This window comes from Gorilla gorilla, chromosome 19 (genome assembly GCF_029281585.2).
Source record: "Gorilla gorilla gorilla isolate KB3781 chromosome 19, NHGRI_mGorGor1-v2.1_pri, whole genome shotgun sequence".
NCBI lineage: Eukaryota > Metazoa > Chordata > Mammalia > Primates > Hominidae > Gorilla > Gorilla gorilla.
This window is the reverse complement of record NC_073243.2, coordinates 37,299,903-37,322,705: the sequence shown is the minus strand read 5'-3', so window position 1 is coordinate 37,322,705 and position 22,803 is coordinate 37,299,903. Positions and strand designations below refer to the sequence as shown.

General features: G+C 41.6%; 1 long non-coding RNA gene across 4 annotated transcripts in view; it reads right to left on the bottom strand.

Moving 5' to 3' along the window:
- LOC115931268 (uncharacterized) overlaps nucleotides 1-22,803 on the bottom strand; it is a 202,620-nt gene that overhangs the window by 30,090 nt on the left and 149,727 nt on the right. For 2 of the 4 annotated variants that reach the window (XR_008672994.2, XR_004067785.3), the window contains exon 1: nucleotides 2,428-2,573. The exons of 1 other annotated variant lie outside the window; for it this stretch is intronic. This is a non-coding gene — a long non-coding RNA (uncharacterized lncRNA). Of the gene's footprint in view, nucleotides 1-2,427; nucleotides 2,574-20,321; nucleotides 20,394-22,803 lie in introns of those variants that run through there. One more of the 4 variants, XR_008672996.2, reaches the window with a different exon arrangement.

The window sequence follows — 22,803 nt, the reverse complement described above, 5'->3', positions numbered from 1 at the left end:
ACAGAGTGAGACCCTGTTTAGGAAACAAACAAACAAACAACTAAACTAAATAATAGTGTTATATGTTGAAAGAGGCAAAACAGAAAATCCTTGCAAATGTTTCTCAACTAAGAAGAAAACTTCAAATCATTTGTCTTCTAAATAGTACCTAATGCCATGAAAAGAGCCTGCCAATGCCTTCCAAACAATCCTATTTATCACTTGAAAACTCAGGCGATGTGGCTGGAATTGATGAGACTGTTTACTCTATGATTTCCATCCCTACCTTCCCTCCCTAATATGGTACACAGAAGTGGGTGAGTGTAACTCCTGGCAAATGAATAGACAGGAGTGCCAAATCCCAGGACCAGCTACTATCCCCTCACCTCCATTCCCCTGTCCCAGAATCAGAGACTCTGAAACTTGTGTGTTTTCCTATAATCTTCAACATGTGCACTCATTTCTACTTCTCCTTTCATAATTGAGTAGTGAAGAAGATAATTTATAAACACTCATGCCTCCATGGCTCCAAAAAAAAATTTGAAGTTCCAAAGAGGCATGGAGGCAGAATGTATTTAAACATAACCAGGGGGTGGTGGTAGAAAGCTGCAGGCCTCAGAAGGAATTTACTTGAGACTACGTGGGCTCTGCCTCTACAAAGTCCAGCTGCTGTGAACTATTCATTTGTTGGCAGAATTTGCACTGAGTCCATGGGACAAACATTTTCTCTCTAGAAGTTTCCCTGGATTATCTCTTCAGGCTTTATCATCCATTTATAAGATTAAAAAATCATATCACATAAAACTTGACTCTAGAAATATGAAACTAACCAATGTTATTTTTCAAAAGTTCTCTGAAAAATAAAATGGATTATGCAGGAAAATTTTGTAAATGGAAAATATTGCATATACAGAGTTTGAGGCAATCCAGGACATTTTAAGCCAGAAAGCAGATGGAATAAGAGCAATATAAATTACTGGAACTGTATTTTGCCAATTGCAAAGTGACTCTAATGCCAAACAGAACTTCTTCTCCCCAACTTGTTGACTGCATACATATTTGTTTTTAATTTACACTTGGTAGAGTTTGGTGAGATGTTTGGAGTTCGAATGATAGAATCTACAGGTCTAGGGAACACCAAATCTAGCCAAACCACCCACAAAGTATCCAATTAAGGAAACAAGCACATAATGTACAAAAAGGTATTTTCAGTGAAAAATAATATTCATGCATGTTACATAAGCCAATTAACAAAAACTGTGCCTGTAGCAATTTTTAAGGAATGTCTTACAAATAGGAAGTACATTAAATACTGAACAGAAGGACAAAACTTCATCAGCAGTCCTTCCTGGCCTTGGTGCTCTCAACATGATCTCCAGCCTGTCTCTTAGATGTCTTGGCAGCTTCCCAAAGGAAGAGTCTTGGCCTCTGGTCGTCAGACTCAGAGAATCCTGACTTTAATCCTGACTCAATTCACTCTAGGCCATCAATTCAGGGCTCAGTAAGATTTGTCCAAATTACCCTGACTGGAGTCAAATAACGCAGTCCTATGAGAAGCTAACCAGCTAATTTTTGAAAGAGGAGGGAGAGGTCGACACAGATTTTTCACTGCAGTGCAAATTGTAGTAAAGGGACAATCTGATGACTTCTTGGTGAATCTGTCTCTGCTTCATATTCCAGTAAGGTGCTCGGGCCTTGAGCCATTTCCTTGGGCTAGGTTTGAGCTAGGATGTGATTTCATCAACAGGCTATTTTTAACCAAGGCAGCCTAGAAACCAGCCTCAGGGGACTCGTGCTGAGATAAATTCACACAAATCACTCCCCAGCCCACTGACCAGCAAGACTCCTGCTTGGACAAGAAATCTTGCTCCATAGCCTAAATTATGACAGCCTTGAATTTTCAAAGCGCAGATTTTCAATGACAAGCCACTTTAGAGTCTGGATGATAAAAATGGAATGAAGATTTCCCCTGCATCTGCAGTCTCTCCTCCCAACCACATAAATACAGGGTAGCACAGAACTGCATATTCATGATAAAACAAACAGGCACTACAAGGTGTTTGCTGCATTCTTACATTTTGTTTAATAGGCAAGACCTCTTTACTCTTTTACCTCTGCCCCAAAGACATCTTCATACCCCCTTGCCCAGTTTCAAATCTCATGCACTGCCACTATCGGGCAGAAAGACTCAGGAATCAGCATCTGGAAATACATTAATTTTGCATGAAAATGGAGGATGATAGCAGAAATTACAAAGAGACTACACACTAGAAGCATCTGTTCATTACAGCATTTTAACGTGCAATTATGGAACAGCATGAAGCAGGGTGGATGAGGAGGAGGAGGGTGCCCAGGGAAGGCGCCCTCCACCCCAGGTGTGAAGAGGGCAGGCAACTTTGGAGGGAGCTGGAAGAGACAAACCAGGGAAATGAAACTGGCTTAACTCACTCAGATGTGGAAGAGCATATGCCCTGATAATACAGGTGAGGTGAGAGGAATTAGAATTCCCTGTCCCTAGGAAGCGCAGCGTCAGCCTTCATTCAGATCTCTACAGCAATGAGAAAGGATGCAAGGACTATTCTTCTGGCAACCCAGGAAGGAAGACTGGAAAGACAGCACATCTGACCCAGTACGCATGTGCAAGCACTCGGTCTGTGCCAAGCAAATGCAAAGATGCAGACTTTCATACAATCATACACTGTGATCATTTATCAGTCTCCTTGAGGATTCATAGTCAACACAATAGCATAGTTTACCACAGGCCTCTGCCCTTCAGAATTCAACCAGTCTCTTGGCAGCTGCTTCTAGAATGGGGGTTGGGGGTGCAGTCCACCACGAGAGCTTTGAGGCAACTGGGCAGCTTCAGGCACCTCACGGCTTCTCCTTCTGAGATAATTCCCACCACAACAAACCTGTATGCCTACAGGAGTGGTGAAGGTAGCCACCATCCCAGAAATAAATGGTGCATACCATCGGGGTTAAACCCAGTGCTGAAGATTTGTAAATTCCATTTCCTGCAAAGTTTCTGGGGGAGAAAAGTGGGTGGGGCTGTAGGGTGCAAACATAACAACATTCACGTACCTCAGAGGATGGTGGAAAGAAATGGCTAATAAAAATTATTACAAATCACTTCACACACGTAAAGTGCTTTATAATAAATACTAATACTTTAATTCCACACTGCTTGTTTCTAGATTTTAAGAGTCAAGCTGAAAGAGTAAAAGTAGTAAGCTTCATATTCTGTCATTTTCTAGTTTTAAGCAAAGGAAGAAAGGAAGGAAAGAGAAAGAAAGCCCAAGAAGTCAACTTTTCAGTTGCTGCTTATGTAACAGGAGCCTGTGAACTGCACCAGAAATTAATTGAAGGAAAAGTAACTGTAGGGGAATTGCTTGGAGAACTGCCAGAAGGGTTTTAACAGCTGGAAGTTGAAAAGTGATTAATTTTGACAGCAATAAAAGCCTCATGTTCATACATAATTATGCTTAGATTTGTGGGCTGCTGGAATTTTTTCTATGCGCTATTAACCTTTTGCTGTCCAAATTGGAATTTAGATACCTTAAATGAGTCTTGATTTTTAAATTGAATAATAATTTGCTTTCCATGGCATTGACTCATCTCAAGACATGGAAAGTTTCAGGGGAAACACAGTAGAGTAATAAGCAGGTAGGAAATAGCTTCACATATCCTTCTGAGTATTTTTGAAACTTAATAGAAATAAAGGCATCTCATTTTGCCCTATGCAGGAACAACAACAGCAACAACAATAAAGCATTTAGGAAAAAGCATTCAGAACAAGCAGGACAAGATACTGAAGCAGCGGTATGTTGTCAACTCTACAATTCAGCTGAATTCATAGCACTAGGAAATAGAGATAAAACTGTAAGAAGATATTCATTATGGTTTAAAGGTCCCCTCTAAAATTCATGTTGAAAACTTAATCCCGAATGTGGCAGTATTGAGAGGTGACCCCTTTAAAAGGTGATTGGAGCATGAGGGTAGAGCCATTCGTGCATTAATGGATTTTCAGGTTAATGGATTAATGGGTTATTATGGGAGTAGGACTGGTGGTTTTATAGAAAGAGGAAGAGAGACGTGAGCCAGCATGCTCAGCTCCTTCACCATGTGATGCCCTGTGCCACCTTGGAACTCTGCAGGGTCTCAGCAAGAAGGCTCTCACCAGATAGAACCCCTCAACCTTAGACTTCCCCGTCTTCGGAACTATAAAAAATTAATTGTGTTTCTTATAAATTATCCAGTCTCAGATATTCTCTTATGAGCAAAAGAAAGTGGACTAAGAAAATATTATAATGCTACATTCAAAAATATTGACTAGCATACGATTAAACTGAGTTCTAGAACTGCAGTGTGGCTAGTTAGCTACAAAAGCTTAAACACATCACTTAATTTCTCTGTGACTTCTCTGTTTCCTGCATAGGAAGAGAGGGCTGGAGTAGATAATTTAGAAGATCACACTCACTCTAAAATCCAATTATTTTAAATAATCTGTTTTGGGATTAGCCATATTCTGACTTTTTTTCTTAGTCACCTTTACTATTCTTATATCAACCAGTTTGACCAGATAGAGTGAAATCTTGGTAATATAAAATATTTTCAAAATAATTAGAAATAGCTAATATTTAGTAACAATAATTGCAGTTTGCAAAGCACTATTCTAAGAACTTTATAAATATTTGATGTATATACCTATATATCTATAATATTATATGTCAATCCTCACAACCATCATATCAGAGAGGATTGTTATCCTATTATTACAAGTATTATTATTTTTCCCACTTTACAGAAACTGAAACAGTAGAGTGGTTACATGACTTCCCAAAGTCAATTAATACCAAGTGGGAATGCAAAGATTTGGGGAGTTTCCTATTATTCCTAAGAAAATATATGTTATTGTAGACACAATAAATTTATGTCATGAATGGTGGAACTGAAATAAGAACAATGAACCTGAACTCAAAAGAACTAGATTTAGCCTTGGCCCTTTCATTTTCTGCACTGTTACCTTGAACAGTTCAACTTTTCCATTCCAGTTTCCTTACTTGTAAAGTACAGGAGTCATCTAAATCAGTGGCTATCAAGATGCGGTAGCCAAACCAGTGACATCGCTGTTATATGGGAAATGGTTAGCAATGCAAATTCTTGGATCCAACCCAATTAAGTTCTTAATTCTCGGATAGGTCCCAGACCTACCAAATTATAGTTCCTGGGCGTAGGGTCCAGCAGTCTCTATTTTGACAAGCCCACCAGGTGATCACAATGCATGCTAAAGTTTGGAAACCAGTGGCCTAGGTGATCACTAAATTACCTTCTGATTCTCACATTCTGTGATTCCATCTCTGACTGTCTGGTTTCAGGTCATTGAATTTCAAACTGATGTGGTTTTGCTCTATTTAAATACCTCTTCCCTGATTCTTTGTGCCAGAGGATGGGATACCTAATGATGGCTCACTGGAATGATTTTTTCTTTAGTCATCATCTGAGCATTGCAGAACAATGAGGTTACTGTGAATGCTTTCTTACCTCAAGCAAAAGTATAAGATTGAATTCCAAAGCCAGAGCCTCAACAGAATCTGAGTTCTTAATCCAATGCCATGCCCCACATGGGGGCTTAATAAATCCTTGTTGCTGCCTGAGGCAAACGACATCCAAGCTATGATTAGCAGCCTGAAGGAGTTGGCATGTGTTTGCTCCCATATTCCCAAATGTGCCAAAATCAGACCTGCCTGTCTCCTCCAAGTCAAGAGGGAGGCACCTATGGATAGAATGTCCAATTTACCTCTTAATTTAATGCTCCCATTGCCATAGTGTTACCTGACAAATACAACTCACTTGAAATTAGAAGCCTGGACAAACAAACAATTCCAAAGGTATTCACATTTATTTGAGGCCCGATTTTAAATGGGCCTTCACCTTGTTCTCTTTCAGTAACCACCTGCTCTTCAGCAGTGGCAGAGGAACACCTCCAGGTTTCAGGGCCAACCATGATATGAATGCCCAATGCCTCATACTTAATAAGCCCTCCTGTAAAAGCAGAACACCAGGTGACTGCATACCATGATATACAATACTATAAACAGCAGAAGAGCAAAGACTGGCGTCTCTGCTTCCTTTGTATTTCTCATGACACCTCATTAACATAAGCCATTGTTTGCTGGTTTTCTTAAAAAGATACAACTAGAAGAAAGAAGCAGAAATGCAAACTCCATCGGATTTCAAAATTTTCTGAGAAAAAATAGAAACTTAGGAAAGAATAATATATTGAAAGGAAAGATGGGCACATAAAGAAATATAAACTTGTTAGGAGTTATAGTTATGAAGCAGGTGGAGTTTCACTCTTTAGAGCCAAATAAGTCTAAGACACATGTGGAATAACTCCACTCTTTTGTTTTATGTGAGTGGAAAACCATAAATATTTATTCTAGGCCATCCCAGAGACTAACAATTTTACATTTGGCCATAATAAATATGAGAAGGGCTAAAAAAATTTACAAACCATTTCCCAATCCAAGTTTACTTCAAATGATATGTTAACAAATGCATTACATTCTTTTATTAAAAATAATCTAGGTATAATTTTCCAACTTGATACCTGTATATTGTGATAGCTGCAAAAAGAAGTCAAGCTGATATTTTGGGATTTATTCTGGACTATCAGGCACAATCTATTAAGTAGGTGCTATTATTGTCTCTATCTTACAGATGGAGAAACTGAGGCACAGAGAGGCTAACACAGCCAAAGTTACAAAACTAACTAGCAAATAAAGTAGCTTAGATTCAAAACCAGGAACTCTGTCTCCAGAGTTTATGCTCCTTGATACTCATGTCACTCTTGTTTTATTTATTCTGTGTATCACTTAGGAATGCTTTGGTGGCAAGTAACAGAAAACCCAACTGAGAGTGACTCTTAAAAATAGGAATTCATGTGGTCAGATGTGGTAGGTCACACCTGTTATCCCAGCATTTTGGGAGGCCGAGATGGGCGGATCACCTGAGGTCAGGAGTTGGGGACCAGCCTGACCAACATGGTGAAACCCCATCTTTACTAAAAACAGAAAAATTAGCCAGGCATAGTGGCGCATGCCTGTAATCCCAGCTACTTGAGAGGCTGAGGCAGGAGAATTGCTTGAACCCAGAAAGTGGAGGTTGCAGTGAGCTGAGATTGCACCACTGCACTCCAGCCTGGATGACAGAGGGAGACTCCATCTCAAAAAAAAAAAACAGGAATTCCTTTTTCTCGCTAAGCAGCAAGTATGGAGAAAAGCAACTGCTGGGGGTTCAGTTGCTCTCTATGCCCTCAGGGACCCAGGTACTCTCAATTCCACTGATCCATCATCTTAGAATGCTCACGCCTACCATGTCATGGTCCCTGCTGTTCTAGATGGTACCTCCCCATTCTAGTGAGGTAGAAGGTGTAGTCCCCCCGCCTTCTTGGGGGACTTTGTCTTTTTCCATTTGGGAAACTACACTCACCTCACTGGACTGTCCTTCACATCTCACTAGCCAAAACAGGATCACACACTCATTCTTCACCCAACGGAAGGCCAAGCAAAGTGAGATGATGGTTACTGGTTTTAACTAATCATGCTTTATTTTGGGGGCTTGGAAAGGAAGCTGAAACTAATGAGACTCTACCCAGCTCCTGAATACATTCGACTTTTTTTAGTGAGAAAGGAGAGTGGGCAGGAAGGGGAATGAGTGTTGGATGACAATAGACAGTGTCTGCTACACTCCCCTACTTTGGATTTTTGGTTGCTCTTTATTGTTCAATACCTGATTCCCTTGAACTGTGGGAAGGCACTGTGCTAACAAGTGGGAATAAAGACAAAAACCATAATCTCTATATAGTTATAAATTGCTGAAAGGCTTCATTTGAGAGAACCAATTGCATACCCAATTTTAAACAAAGAGGTGAAAGAACTTAAGTGACATATGGCTGAGTTGGCAAATGGCTGTCAACAGAATCCAAGGGGCCTTACCTTGGCTTTGAGTACACAAGAGGTGAGACAAAACAAGCCCCAAGGTACTCAGACTGTAAAATGACAGAAAGGACAAGCCTTGTGTATGTGCTTAAAAATAGAGTGTACATTCAGTATTCTCGTAGCATTAAGCATACAGAGTTGGTTTATACCCACAAGTAATCACAGTATAATCTGAATTTCTCCAGGCCTTACCTGCTGCTGGGTATAGATAGAATCGTGCAAAAGTAATGACTCAAACTTCCCTGGCACATGTCTCTGCCAGCCCCTGCTTTGTGTTTCTGGGAGTCCCCATGAAGTCCACAAAAGTACACACAAACCATCCCAAGCCCACTGGGGTTGCCCCTGCTCTGGCTTGACCCAGTGCTACATAATGGCTTGGATCAGAGCTGGAGGAGCAACTCTCTCTCCTTCATGTACCCACTGTCACAAGGGTCGGAAAACAGTGCAGCTAGCACCTCCTCTCTCCCTAGGACCCAAACATGTGGCCACAGAGCTGGGCTGGGCACAGATTCAAGTGACAGTGACTGTGATCAACTGAGTATCTCTTCTCTTCCTCAAATATCACAGCTTGCCATTGCATCAAATCATCTTGTCTGGCTCTTTTTCCCTTAGGACAACTGACTAATCACCTCTGTCCTAGGAACTTATTCTTAGGAAGTAGCCAGACACATGGCCAAAATATGCATTAAAGAGTCAATTACAGAGCTCTTAATAATGGTTAAGAAAAAAAATAACCTTAATTTTATCAGTAGGAGACTGGTTAAATGAATTACAGCATATTCATTTTGAAAAATAATAAGCATTCATTTAAAATGATGAGGTACATCTACATTTACTGACGTGGAAAGATATGATATATTGTTGAACTGGGAAGAAAGTATGATCTCATTTTTATAAAAACATAAGTAAACACATGCTCACATGAATGTATGTGCATTAATGTGTGCACACACACAAAGAAAAATAGAAGTTATCTTTGGACAACAAGATAAGGGTATTTTTGCTGTTTTCTTTATATCTTTCTGAAAAACAGGAATGTTTTTACAAGAAGTATGAATTGCTTTCATAATCATAATAAGATAAAGCCATATCTATTTTGAAATATAATTATTTTAATAAAATAGGCTTTAGTAATTGATCCATTCTTTAGGGTGAAATTGTGGAGGGGTATAAAATCTCCATTTAGTGATATCGCTTAATAGAAGGAAGGTCTAATCATTTACTGGAAATTCCTGGGTAATGTGCAGGAAAACCAACCTTGACAGAAAGATGATTGGTACTGGACAGCTCCTGAAAAATACAGTGAGGCTGGGGAGCAGTGCAGTGCCCCAACAGCGCTGTTCCTGGAAGCCCAAGAAATCACAATTTCTGGGAAAAACAAAAAAAAAGTATGCAGAGCAAAGCAAACACATGGGTTGCTGTATTTTGTGGTTGCCTCTTTTTAGCCTTGGCTCATTTTTTCTATTGGTTATTTTTTTCTAACTGATTAGTAAAAGCTCAAAGCTTAACAACACCTGGCATTTACGTCACATTTTTTTCCCTCTATTTGTTTGCCTTTCAAGATTTTTGTGAAATTTTATGACACATAGAAGTTCTCATTGTTTGTGTGATAAAGTATAACAGTCATCTTTTTTTAATGATTCTTGGCTTTGGTATCTTGCTTGGAAACGCTTTTTCTACCCTCCAAAACACCAAAATTATTCACTCATATTTTATTTAACCTATACATTTTTATCTTTTATAATTGTTAAAAGGAAAATTACAGATAAATTAAATTTAACAGAGTTTAACTGAGCAAAGAACGGTTTGCAAATAGGCACCTCCCCCACCACCAGAATAGACTCAGAGACACTCCAGCGCTGCATGTGATCAAAGAGAATTTACAGACAGAAAAAAAAAGTGATGCCAGAAACAGCCTGATTGGTTACAGCTCTGTGTTTGCCTTATTTGAACCTGGTTTGAAATATCAACTGCCTTTGGTTGGCTAAAGCTTGGCGATTTGTATGAGTAGGTTGCAGTCTGTTTACACATCCAGCTGGGTTTCAGTTCACTATATATGGAGGAAACTTTAGGCCAAAAGTCTCATATGTAAGGAGACAGCTTTGGGCTAAACTTAATTTAACATAATTATTAAATTGATCGAATTTGTGTGTGTGTGTGTCATGTATGAGGTAGTGATATAAATGGTTTGTACCAATTGGTTGATCATTCTTCCCAACACCATTTATAGATTTATCCAGTCTTTTTTTTACTGATTAGAAATAATATTCTTTTTTTTTTTTTTTTGAGACGGAGTCTCTCTCTGTCACCCAGGCCGGGCTGCAGCGGCGCTATCTCTGCTCACTGCAAGCTCCGCCTCCCGGGTTCACGCCATTCTCCTGCCTCAGCCTCCTGAGTAGCTGGGATTACAGGCGCCCGCCACCGCGCCCAGCTAATTTTTTGTATTTTTAGTAGAAAGGGGCTTTCACCGTGTTAGCCAAGATGGTCTCGATCTCCTGACCTCGTGATCCGCCCGCCTTGGCCTCCCAAAGTGCTGGGATTACAGGCGTAAGCCACCGCGCCCGGCCTTATTGTATACCAAAACAACACAAATACACAAGGGTACATACATACATAGCCTTGGGTATGTTCTGGACTTAAATTGTTGAGTTCTATTAGCCCACCTGCCTATTCCTGAGCTGATACCATATACATTACAATCATTATGAATTTAAGGTGGTTTTAATTTTCTGATAAGGCAAAAAGACACCCTCATTATTATTCTTTTCAAAAATATATTAGCTATTCTTAAATGATCATCCTTCTGAATAATTTAGAATTATGTGGTCAAATTCCAAATAAAATGCCATTAAGATTTTTATTGGGATGGCATTATAGATTAATCTATAGAAAAAGAACTTAATATTTTCAATAGGAAGCCTTATCTTTAGTCTCACATTAGGATTTTGTAAGTTTCTTCCTATTCTTCCTGGATGTTTCTTGGTAGGTTTGTGAAAAGTTGATTTTCTCTGGCCCTTCTCACCCCTTGTCTGGTCACATGCGGTGTGTTGGAATCTCTTTATCAGATTTACAGTTGTAGGACAGGTTTGTATATCTATAGCTCTCAGGCAAAGTTTCACTTCCCACAGACTTTCCTTCAGTTTTCTTGAGGTGGTACCTTCCCCTGACCTCCACTATCTGGTTTCTGGTTCCAGACAAACAATTTAATCATTCTCATTTCCAGCATGCTCTGCTTCCTGGGAGTTTATTTATTTCCTGCCACAATGCTTACATCATAAAGACTATAACTCATTGTACTGGTTTATTTTTTTTCTGCATAACAAATGACCACAGACTTAGCAACTTAAAACAACACACATTTATTATCTCACAGTTTCTGCGGGGCAGGAGTCTGAAGATGGCCTAGCTGAGTCCTCTGCTCAGAGTCTCACAAGGGTGCTATCAAGATGTTGGCTGGCTGCATTTCTTTCTGGGTCTTGAGATCCTCTTCGAAGCTCAGGGGGTTGCTGGCAGAATTCAGTTTCTTGCAGCTGTAGAATGCAGGTTCCTGCTTTCTTGCTGGCTGTCAGCCAGGGCTGCTCTCAGCATCTAGAGGCCCCCTCTGTTCCTTGCATGTGGCCCTCTCCCAGGTCCACTCATGATATGGCAGCCTACTTCTTCAAGGCCAGCAAAAGAATCTCTTGTTAGGGCCCACTAGGACAATTCTTAGATAATGTAACATAATCACAGGAGTGACATCCATCACCTTCACCGTACTCAACTGGCTAGAAGCCAGTCACAATTTCCACTCATTCTCAAGGGGAGGGGATTATTCAAGGGTGTATCCACCCCACTCACAGGCCTTGGACCACTGTCAGCACACCACTACTTCCTGATCACCTTTTTTCTGAGATTTGGGGTCTTGGCCTAAATATGACAGGGTGGCAGCCTGAGTGGGGACAAGAGGCAGAGGGCAGGTGGCTGTGGGAGAAACGTATAGAGAGGCACTCTGCTCTCCTCACAGAACTGGACAGTTTTCTGTTTGATATAGGCACCAGGTCTTCAAATCGGGGAGGCAAAGTAGAGGTATGACATATGAGGAAAGCTACACCGGTTATTCTCGGTTCTCTCCATCTGGCTTAGAATTATTGTCAGTTTCTTCAAAATGCTGGAATTTGGTTGTTAGTCATTTTTCAGTGTTGTACATTTTATCTTTTTTAAAAATCTCTTTGTATATATGTTAGTGAGAAGTTAGGGGAAGTGGCTAGCTTCCTGATGCTTTGAACCAGAGTTTCAACCAAGCCAGTTTCTGGCAGGCTTCTGCTTCTGTCTTCTTGAGATGGCACCATGCCTTGGTTTCTAGTTCTTTCGAAGCAAGTGCAAAATTGAGAACAACACATTTTATAAGAACTTTCTTGGTTCCGTTGTGCTACCTCAGGGAAACCAAAGAGATAGCTCATCTATACCTTGCTCAGGAAGCTGTGGGTATCAGAAATGTATCTGCAGTACTGGTAGTCATTTCATCCTCCCAATAACCTAGTGAAGTACATATTATTATCTCACTTGATGGAAGTGGAAACAGATGCTTTGACTAAACAAATAACTTTCCCGTTTTCGCACAACTCAAATCACAGTTTGCCTAACTCCATAGTTCTTTCTATCACATTATACTTTCAGGGTGGGGGAATGTCTTCTGAAATATTGAGAGGCATTTAATAATAATCAACAAGTTTCTTCCAATCTTCATTCAGCCTACAACCTCACAACCCTAATGTATAACTTTCTGAAATAGGGAGTTTTTTCACAGTAAAAATGGACAGCATTCTTGTTCCTGTCATTACTCCATACCGCTTTTGCCCCACGAATTTTACAAACTGAAAAACAAAGCAAGCAAAGTCAATTATTGAGAGATCTGGTAAGCACACAGAGCGGCTCAATCTCAAGGTTTTTATTCAGCCGCACTAAAATACCTTGTCTCATGTATCCCAGAAGCAAGCCACACTAAGCAGGGGTATAAGCCAGTCACAGGGAAACTCCCTTCTCTCTTTTGGGAAGCTCTGACAAAAGTCTCCAGGGGGCACTGCAACCAGCTGGGGGAGGTCTTAGTCTGTTTGGGCTACTGCAACAAAGTACCATAGACTGGGTGGCTTAGAAACAACAAACATCTATTTCTCAGTTATGGAGGCTGGAAAGTCCGAGATCAAGGCTTGGGCAGATTTAGTGTCTGGTGAGGACCTGTTTGCTGGCTCATCATGACCTCTTCCAGCTGTGTCCTAATATGATGGAAGGAACAAAGACGCTCCCTTGGGCCTGCTTCATAAGGCCAGGCCCTGGTGACCTAATCACCTCCCACAAGGCCCCACCTCCTCACAGGGGGTTAGGATTTCAACATGTGAATTTTGAAAGGACACAAACGTTCGGACCATAGCAGGGGAGGACACAGGTGCAACAGTCAGAGTTCCTGGGTGCTAGAGTCAGAGATCCTGAGGCCGGGTGCCTGCCAGCTGCCTCCAGGGAAAGGTCATGTGATGGGTGGTGGGACTCTAACAGACACACACCAGGAGTAAATTCCTAAACAGCAGGTGATACAGAAACTGAGAGAGATGTCTTGCTAAACAAGACCACACAGCATGCCAGCAGGTGGAGGTATAGACCCCCCATGTTTCCCAGTCCCCATGAAAATATACAGCTGCTGCTGACCACAAACCCATCCCCCCAGCTGCCCGAGCTGCATACACCTGCCTGCTAACTAGGTGCAAGTAACTACTGAAACCAACCTCAGCACATTCCTAAGTGTTTATAGGTCATAAAAGGTCTATTTCTCATGCTTAGTACCCTCATTAGGCCCAAGTTTTAGGCCTACCTTGGGTCCATTCCCGCAGCAATCTTGGGCAAGTCATAAAATCTTGCCCATTATCAGTTTCCTGTAATACAGTAGTTCTCAAAATGTGGTCCCCCAGCCGGCAACATCAGTACCTTATGAGAACTTCTCTTAGAAGTGCAAATTCTTGGGCTCCACCCCAGACCTACTGAATCAGAAACTCTGGGTATGGAACAGAAGGATCTGTTTTGACAAGTCCTCCAGGTCATTCCGATGCATGTTAATGTGGGAACCACCGCTCCCTCCAATACCTCATAGAATTGTGAGAATTAAATAAGATAATACATTCTGTTCTGCTACCATTTCCGTAGTATGAATTAGCCCATCAGAGATTGATCACAGAGAAATGACATCAGTATAATGTGAAAATTGCACTGGTTTCCATAATTTCGTAGGTAATTTTTACTAACCAAGAAGTCCTGAGATAGCAGGAGTAGAACCATAACGTTCAATGGGAAGGAAAAGGCTTGAGGTTTGGCTGCTGTACCAGCAGCAGAAATCTTTTTGCTGTATTCCAGGAAATGTTTAAATGAGTACCTGCCACCAGGGCTACCTCCTCAGGTAGGTGCACCTCCAGCCTCGTGAGCTCTCAGCTTGTGGAAGGTTGTCTGGCTTCCTGTGTTCACCTTAACAACAGCCCTGTGACTCCAAGCTACATTTCCATTGCCCTGTCCCAGCCCCTGCCAGTGCCAGTCTAATTAAAAGGTTACCAGCTTTTCATCTTTATTGCTTTTGTGCATTTTAATACCCGTGTGGCAGCTTCTAGCCCCTCAGCTGCTGCCAAGGTGGTCCAAATGATCTCCCCAGGTAGTAGTGATTGCTTTCCTTAATCACAGTTGCATGGGATTTGAATGGTCTGCCTTGGCCCAACTTTTCCCATAAGTCCTATTATTTTTTATGCCAAGTTTTGCAGACAGCAACATCTTCTAGAAAGTGTAATTTTAGGTTACAGCAGAAATGCCTGTATATGTAAATTACCTGGCACATAGTAAGGGCTCAGTCATTATTATTATTAGTCCATGTCTACCATACCTTGTCCTTGAAATGCTGACCAAAAAAAAAATGAGCCAAGAAAACCCTACAGTGACAATTCCAATACAAGAGCAAAGGAACACAACTTCATATAGCAGGTTTTGATAATGAAAGGCAGAAGTTCTTATTCTCTTTTGCCAATATTTTTAATGACAGTCATTTGAAGCAGTTCCTCCTGTGTTTTTTGTTTTTTCCCAGTTTGAGTAGCTTTTTTTTTGACATGGGGATATTTTATCTACTCCTATGTACTTAAATCTTTAATTACATTCCATCTCTTTCTTTTTGACTTTAGAAAATCAGACACTTATTCTTAGAAATAGCCAGGTGGAGAGTAATTATCTTGGCCATAATTCTCTGATGTTTACAGAATATGGCACTCAGACTTGAAATCTCCGATGGCCTTTGCTGGAAGGGAGTTCAGCCTCCTCGTCCGACATGAATGGGAATTGAGGTCTGGCTCAAGGTCAAACAGCAAAATAGTCTGGCCATGAAAGCCAGCCAGGTGTCCTGGCTTCTAATTCAGTATTCCAGCTCTGAATGTTTACTCTCTAGTTATGTTCTGCTTCATGAGGTCACTTCTAAATTGTTTCCTCAAACCTGGGGTCACAGACTAGTGGTCTGTAGGTCAAATTCAGCCCACAGACATGTTTTATTTGCCCGTGTCGTATATCTTAACAATTGAGAAATTTCACATTTAAAAAAATGTCTTGCTTCACTTGAAAATTCAGAACATCTGGCACCTCTGAGCCACTATTCCCACACGGCAACAATCAGCCCAGCTGAAGAGCACCTTCCCCTTTCAACCGGGATGAGCTCACCCAAAACTGCCGGGGTCCCCCCAACTCCCCATTGCTTGACGTGCATGCACACACCTTTCTGTATTAGTTTGCTAGGGCTGCTGTAGCCAAGCACCACAGATTCTGTGGCTTCAACAGCTGAAATGTATTTCCTCACAATTCTGGCGGCTAGAAGTCCAAGATCAAGGTGTCGCCAGGGTTGGTTTCATTCTGAGGCCTCTCTCCTTGGCTTGTAGATGGCCCTCTTCTCCCCGTGTCTTCATATGGTCTTCCCTCTGTGCGTGCCTGCATCCAAATTCCCTCTTCTTATAAAGATATCAGTTATACGGATTGGGGCCTACCCAAAGAATCTCCATTAACATAATTACCTCTTTCAAGACCCTATCTCCAAATGCAGTCATATTCTGAGATACTAGGGTTAGGACTTTAACATGTGAATTTGGAGAAGACACACTCAGCCCATGACACAGTCATTCCTCCTTTAGATTACCTGCTTGATCCCAAAGGCGTTTGAATCTGCAACTGTGACAAACAGCAAACCTTGGTTTGTTCTTGAACAACTGAAACCTTCATGTCTTCTTTCATCAATTAAACAGCTCCTCTATGAAGTACGTTAATAATGAAACCCATGAAGTACACTTAGAAGAGACATAAAATTTTAAAGACAGGAAGAACCTCAGAGACTATCTCCTCCAGGGGTTTTCAAACCATTTTAAGTCATGGAAACTTCTAACAAAAGTTAACAAGGAATTGATAAGTAAAATAGCTAAACTCCACTCCTGTTTGCCAAAATAGCTACTAAGGGAGCTCCAGAAGACACTGGGCCTCCCTATATAAAAATCATTTGAAAACCACTGACCTAATCAAATTATTTGGTTTATATCTGAGGAACCTAAGGGCCTTCCACACAGCCATGGCCACACAGAGCTGGGAGCAGAACCAAATCCCCTGTCTCCTGCTTCCTATGGCTCCGCGTCTCTATATGGTTCCAACCAGGATCTGCATAAGGTTGATTGAATAATACTTTTAGGTTGGTGTAAAAGTAATTGTAGTTTTTGATACTACTTTTAACAGCTAAAAGCACAATTACTTTTGCATCAACCAGTATCATCAGGATAGGAAAATCTTGACATTTTGTTGGTGAGAGGAGCAAGCTGGAGCTGAAGTCTAGGAGTCAGGAGGCACAGGTTCTAACTGTGTGTTGTCCATTCTAGCTGTATAACCCTGAGGACAAAGGATTTGACCCCTTTGTTCCTCTTCATATTCAGCACACAAAGGGTTTGACTCTATGAATTCTAATATATCTTCCAATATTAAAGTACTAGGATCCTGGAATGTTACCCTTATAGTAATTATGCTCTCCTTTACTTATGCTCTATTGATGTAAAAAGACCATGATAACTTTTGCCCCAAGAGGCATGTATATCAGCAATGGGCAGGCTCAGCCTCCCCACACACAGAGCTCCCCCATGCCCTGCCTGCTGACAACCAAGGCCACCTAAACATCCATACTCCAGCTTGTTATCATAGAAAAGAAAAAAGAGAAAAATTAAAAAGACCTTCCCCAGAAGAGGTAAAGCCATGTGGCCCACTGTTTGGTCAGTAATATAAACCAAACATTTTGCACCACAGGGAAAGTGGAAGCAAAAGAGTAGGAAGAATTGCTATGCTGTTTGGGAACTGTAATTACATGACTCCAAAGTGGAAATGCCAGGAATTTGTTCTGCAACCAACATTCTAGTAACAACAAGCATATTACTTCATGAGGTTGCCTGCCATGGAGCATACTAATTTTCACAAGTAATTAGCATCTCATTTTGAGCCAAAATCTATGACCCTCAAACATCCAAACTTTGGCTACCACCAACACCCATGTCCTCTTCCTCTTCATGGACACACAGCTGGACTACATTTTCCAGGCTCCCTTGCAGTTGGCTGGAGCCAGAGAACTGCGTCCTCACCAGTGGAATGTAGGCCAGGTGTTAACACGTCTCACCAGGCTTGGTCCATAATATCCTCCCACATGTGATCCTTGCTCTTTCCTCATATGCCAGTTAAATGCAAGGGACTTTGGAGGCAGGGAGGAGGGCAAGGCCCAAGATGAGGAAACCTAGATCCCTGAATGACTGTGTGGAACAGAGACACACCCCCACCCCTATCCTCCCTGTGATGTGCACAAGAAATAAATGTTTATTTTGTTTAGTGATTGAAATTTGAGAGGCATCAGTTTCAGCAATTAGCATTAACTTTAACACATGTATCTTTTGAAGTAAGACAAGCCTACTACTTCTTGTCTCACTTACTAGACTTGATATATTTTAAGATAGCTCTCATCTAAAGGTGATAAGAAGACAATCTCTTGACTCTCTTCTCCCTTAGTACTTCTCCTCTTTTGTCCTTCCCCAATTCAAGAAATTCCCCAATGTACAATCCTGAGCCCACTGGATCAGGGAAGGAGTTTGCATGGGAGGAACACTGAGAGTCTCTTTCTCCCTAACATTTATAAAAACCTAAGCCCTTGGTATTAATAGATCAGAGAGAATTCCCAACAAAATCAGAATATTTGAGACAACTGTCATCAGTGACAGAAGTGAGACTGAGGGGACTAGAGTTTCTCCACCCCCATGGTGAAAAAATATTCCATAGTCCCAACAGTCTTTCTCAACCAAACTGCCACAGTAGAATTAAGCCTTAATGCCCATTGTATCAAATGAATTAACTTCTATAATAGAGTGATATCATCCTTGGGAGAATTTTTAAAAAATATTTCTGAGTTACATGGTTTAGATGAGAAAGGCTGGCTGGAGGAAAGGAGAAAGGAAAAAAGAAAGTGAAAGCATCAAAGAATCCTGGACAGCAAAGGGAAAGGTGCCAGGGAGCCAGCAGAATGCCAAGGCCATGCGGCAAAGGAACTTGGCCTTGTTGAGCTGGTAGAGCCCAGGGAGGTAGCAAGACCCAGGGGAGGGACCTTCTTCTGACCAAGGAGGTGCATCTTAGGCACCTTCTTCTGGCCCAGGAGGCTTTGAATCAGTGACATCACCATTCTGGAAGGAGCAAGGCTGGCTGAAAGGAGATCCCTCCAAGCTGTAACCTGCAGGACCAACTATTAAGAATTCTCTGGGTCAGGGAACATCTTCATGAATACCTTTGAATGAAACTCAGGACTTCCTAAAATTTCCATGTCTTTTTCTTTCACCTGTCAGGCAGGGTATTCAGAAGGCCTAAAATGATTAGGCCAGATACTGTTCAGTCAATGTTTTCCAATTGTAACATAATTAAGAATATGTGCTGTTTTCTCTCCGTGTTGACAAATAACTCCAAGATACCAGCACAGTCCTTCTTCCAGAGAAAACTCAGTCTTTGGACCTCCTGGAAGACTTCCCCAGACAACCACTGTACTGACAGGCTGTGTTTGTTCCTTCATTTGACGTTTGGCCAGGGGGATGTCCTTCCTTAATGAAATCAGAGTCTGGAACTTTACCCAAATATTAGGTTGGTGCAAAAGTAATTGCAGTTTTTGCCATTGCTTTCAATGGCAATGTAGCAATTCTGTAATAATAGGTCATGAGAAGAGGAGGCTCACCACAGGGGCTCCTGAGAAGACATTGATTACCAAGGGGAGGACTGGCAAGCATATTGTTGGGAGGAAATATTTAGTGAGCAGGTGAAAAATAATGAATTAAAAATTTTAAACTTTTCTTAGCAAAAGAAGATATTTAATAAGTATAAAGTGTTAAAGCTGAGAATTAAAGTAATATTCACTAAAGAGTACACAGCAAACATAAAAAATATAATTACATCTATAACTTGAGAAATATTCATGTGTTATTTTAACCCGGGGCTTTGCATTTTAAGTGAGAGGAAAGAAAACAGATCAACCCAAATTACTGAAGGCCCTGGAAGGAAGATTAAAGGAATTGAGATGGCTTTATTTTGGTGATAAGAAAGCCAAGGGAGGGCTAAATAGCTGTTTTCAAATATTTTAAAGGTTAGTCCCAAGATACAGGCCTGCTGAGCTCAGCCCCTGGCCTTTCCCAACTCAGAGCCCTTGAACTCAACAGCTAACAAAGAACTGCTGTCTTAAGTGGAAAGTAGAGTCAGAAGCTCTCCCATCCTCCCCAGGAGCTTCCTTCTGGGCTTGGGCTCTCCAGATGGGTTACTCACACTCCTATCCCTCCACCTCATCCATTAAGTTAGAAAATTGCTGACTCCCCAAACCATTCTCCCCAACCAGTCCCTGGGGCCTTACTGTGTCTAACACCCCACTAAGCTGCTCCACAGTCCTCCTGCCTCTGCCTTATTGTGGCTTCTCGTAGCTTCTTTCTTATAGCTTTTCAATAGCCATCTAATGGACCTCCCTCACTCAGCTTCCCCATCCTCCCTCAACAGTCCATTTCCACACTGCCCCAGAGCTCCCATCCAAAACACAGATTTCATGATGTCACTAGCATAAATACCAGCAATAGACTTTCTGCAGGCTTAGATTTTCATAATGAAAGGTATTTTTACAGTATCTGCCTTGGCTCCTTTTTTCATCCAATCCCGTTAGCACTGCTCTCAAGCCCCTTTCCAAACTGACTCATTCAACCTGTCCCCTCTCATTTGCCCCACCCACCCGCTGAAGACTCTGCTTCGGCCACATTAGACACTCACAATTCCTTGAACATCCTCATGCTCCGCTGCCTTTCTTCTTGCAAATTCCTGTGCCTGAAATGTCCATGCTTATCTCCTCCCTGTGGAAGAATCTGAGTCATCTTTCACAACCCTGGCCAAAAAACACCTCTCTTATGCCTCCCTGCATCTGGGCAGAGGTTGTGACTTCCTCCTGTGGTTCCCACAATGCTTGGTCCTGAAGTAGAACTTGTCACATATTATAATTTTTTGTGTGCATTTCTGTCTTTCCCATTCAACTGTCAACTTCTTAAAAGGAAGAACCATATCTTATTTATTTGGGTTTTCTTCTATTACTATTATATACTATTTCCTCTATTACTACTATATACTATTACACAGTATCTGGTGTTTAGTACATGTTTGATCATTGTTGAATGAAAAAATAAGCTCCCAGTTCATGTTCTCTTCTAGTTTACCTACCATAGCCAGCCTGGTCAGGAGCTAGGAGTGTTCAGCTTGGAGCCAGAGGCGGGATCCCAAGAGCAGGTTAAGAGGAAGTGATTGACAACTGCCCGCAATGGCTCCTGCTGGGCACATTTTACATCCCAGGGTCTGGATCAAAGCTGTCAGTTTCTGCCCTGTCTGTTCCTAAGTGTCATAACTGGAGCAAAACTCCTTCATCAGCCAGTCTGGCCACACCACAAACACGTGGGTTGGACAGCAGAGGCTGCCTGGTTCTTTTCAGGTTCCTATGGATACAGCGTCTCCCTTGACCCACTGAATTCATCTGTGTGGGCAGCTGCCACTTCTGGACTGCAAATACACAGTAAGCAGGCGTGTAGGAGAGCAAGAATAGGGTAGAAAGAGCACGTAGGAGGAGGGGAAGAAAGAATTGAGAGAGAGCCTATGGGCAGAAGTGGGCAGGAAGGAAGATTTGGTCTTTTTGTTCCTACAGAAGATGTTTTTGAAAAGCTTCTTGACAATCAAATAGACTTTTGAAAAAAGTTACTTTTGCTAAATATAAAATGTGAAAATCACCAGTGGAAGATTGCCTCCCTTTCTGCAGCCAGGGCAGAGCTCCTGGGTGTATTTTGATGAGTAACTTCTAGACACATCCTTCACAACCACAACTAGGCAGCCAAGCATTCTGACATGTGCTTAACTAAGAAGCAAATTAGTCAGCCAATTTGTAAAAATGTAATAAGGCGTCCTTTCTCCCTTCTGCTTATTTCATTGATAAACACACATTCATGCACATTGATGTACATAGTAATAATAATATTAGTTTACATGGCTGACTCTACAGTTTCTGTAGAGCTTTTGCTTAGAGCTTCACAATAAATGAAGTAGGCAAACTGCATTGATTAGATAGTCCATGGTTTCCGAGTTACTCAGTGGAGGTGCAGTCTAGACTCAAACCCCGGACTCCAGCTTCCAAGAATAGGCACGCTCATTCCCACACCCAAACCCCCCACCCCCATTCCATGCCTGGCTGCTGGCTAAGCCACAGGCTGCTCCACAGTTGGAGTGTAAGAGATAAGGAAAGAGGAAATGAATGGTTTAAGTTGGGAAGGGCATCTTGACAAAGTTGTTAGAGTCTACCAGTTTTTTTAAACCCCACATTAGAGTACAGCAAATAAATGCATGTCTAATCATCACTCCACCGGCTTCTAACTTTTTTGCTCATCACTTTCTCTGAATTTATACATGGAAGACTTTTAAATGTGGTTCCTACACTGAACCAGTCTCCAAAATCAAGGTTATGGCTTCTGTCTCCATGGGGGCCTGTAAGTTGAGGTCCATGTGGCAGCCTATGATGGCTATCCCCTCCCCATGAGCCACAGGATGTCTCTGGGCACAACACAATGCCTCCTTTTCAACCGCATTTTATCAGTTTCTCAAATATCTGTATTTGTGGGCCAAGTGATGACAATACACTACATTTATAGAACATTACAGTCTCTGGAGAGCCTTCTGTTTTATACACCCTACCCACTACACCCTCCCACCATAGGATTCCCTCCCTGGCCATGAGGCTGATAGGACAGATATCACCATTTTAATTTTACAGATTCAGATATAGATATATATATTTTGAGACAGAGTCTTGCTCTGTCACCAGGCTAGAGTGCAGTGGTGTGATCTCGGCTCACTGCAACCTGTGCCTCCCGGGTTCAAGCAATTCTCCTGCCTCAGCCTCCCAAGTAGCTGGGTGGGACTGTAGGCACATGCCAGCATGCCCAGCTAATTTTTGTATTTTTAGTAGAGATGGGTTTCACCACTTTGGCCAGGATGGTCTCAATCTCTTGACATCGTGATCCGCCCACCTCAGCCTCCCAAAGTGTTGGGATTACAGGCGTGAGCCAGGGCGCCCAGCTGCCTGGCTATATATTTTTTTGTCAAGCTCTAATTCCACAGTTGACTGAACTAAATGATATTTAGTTCAGGACCCAGGTAACTAACCAAAATTTAAGAGAGAAATTATTTGAAATTGAGAAAAAATATTTGACTCTCAATGCTG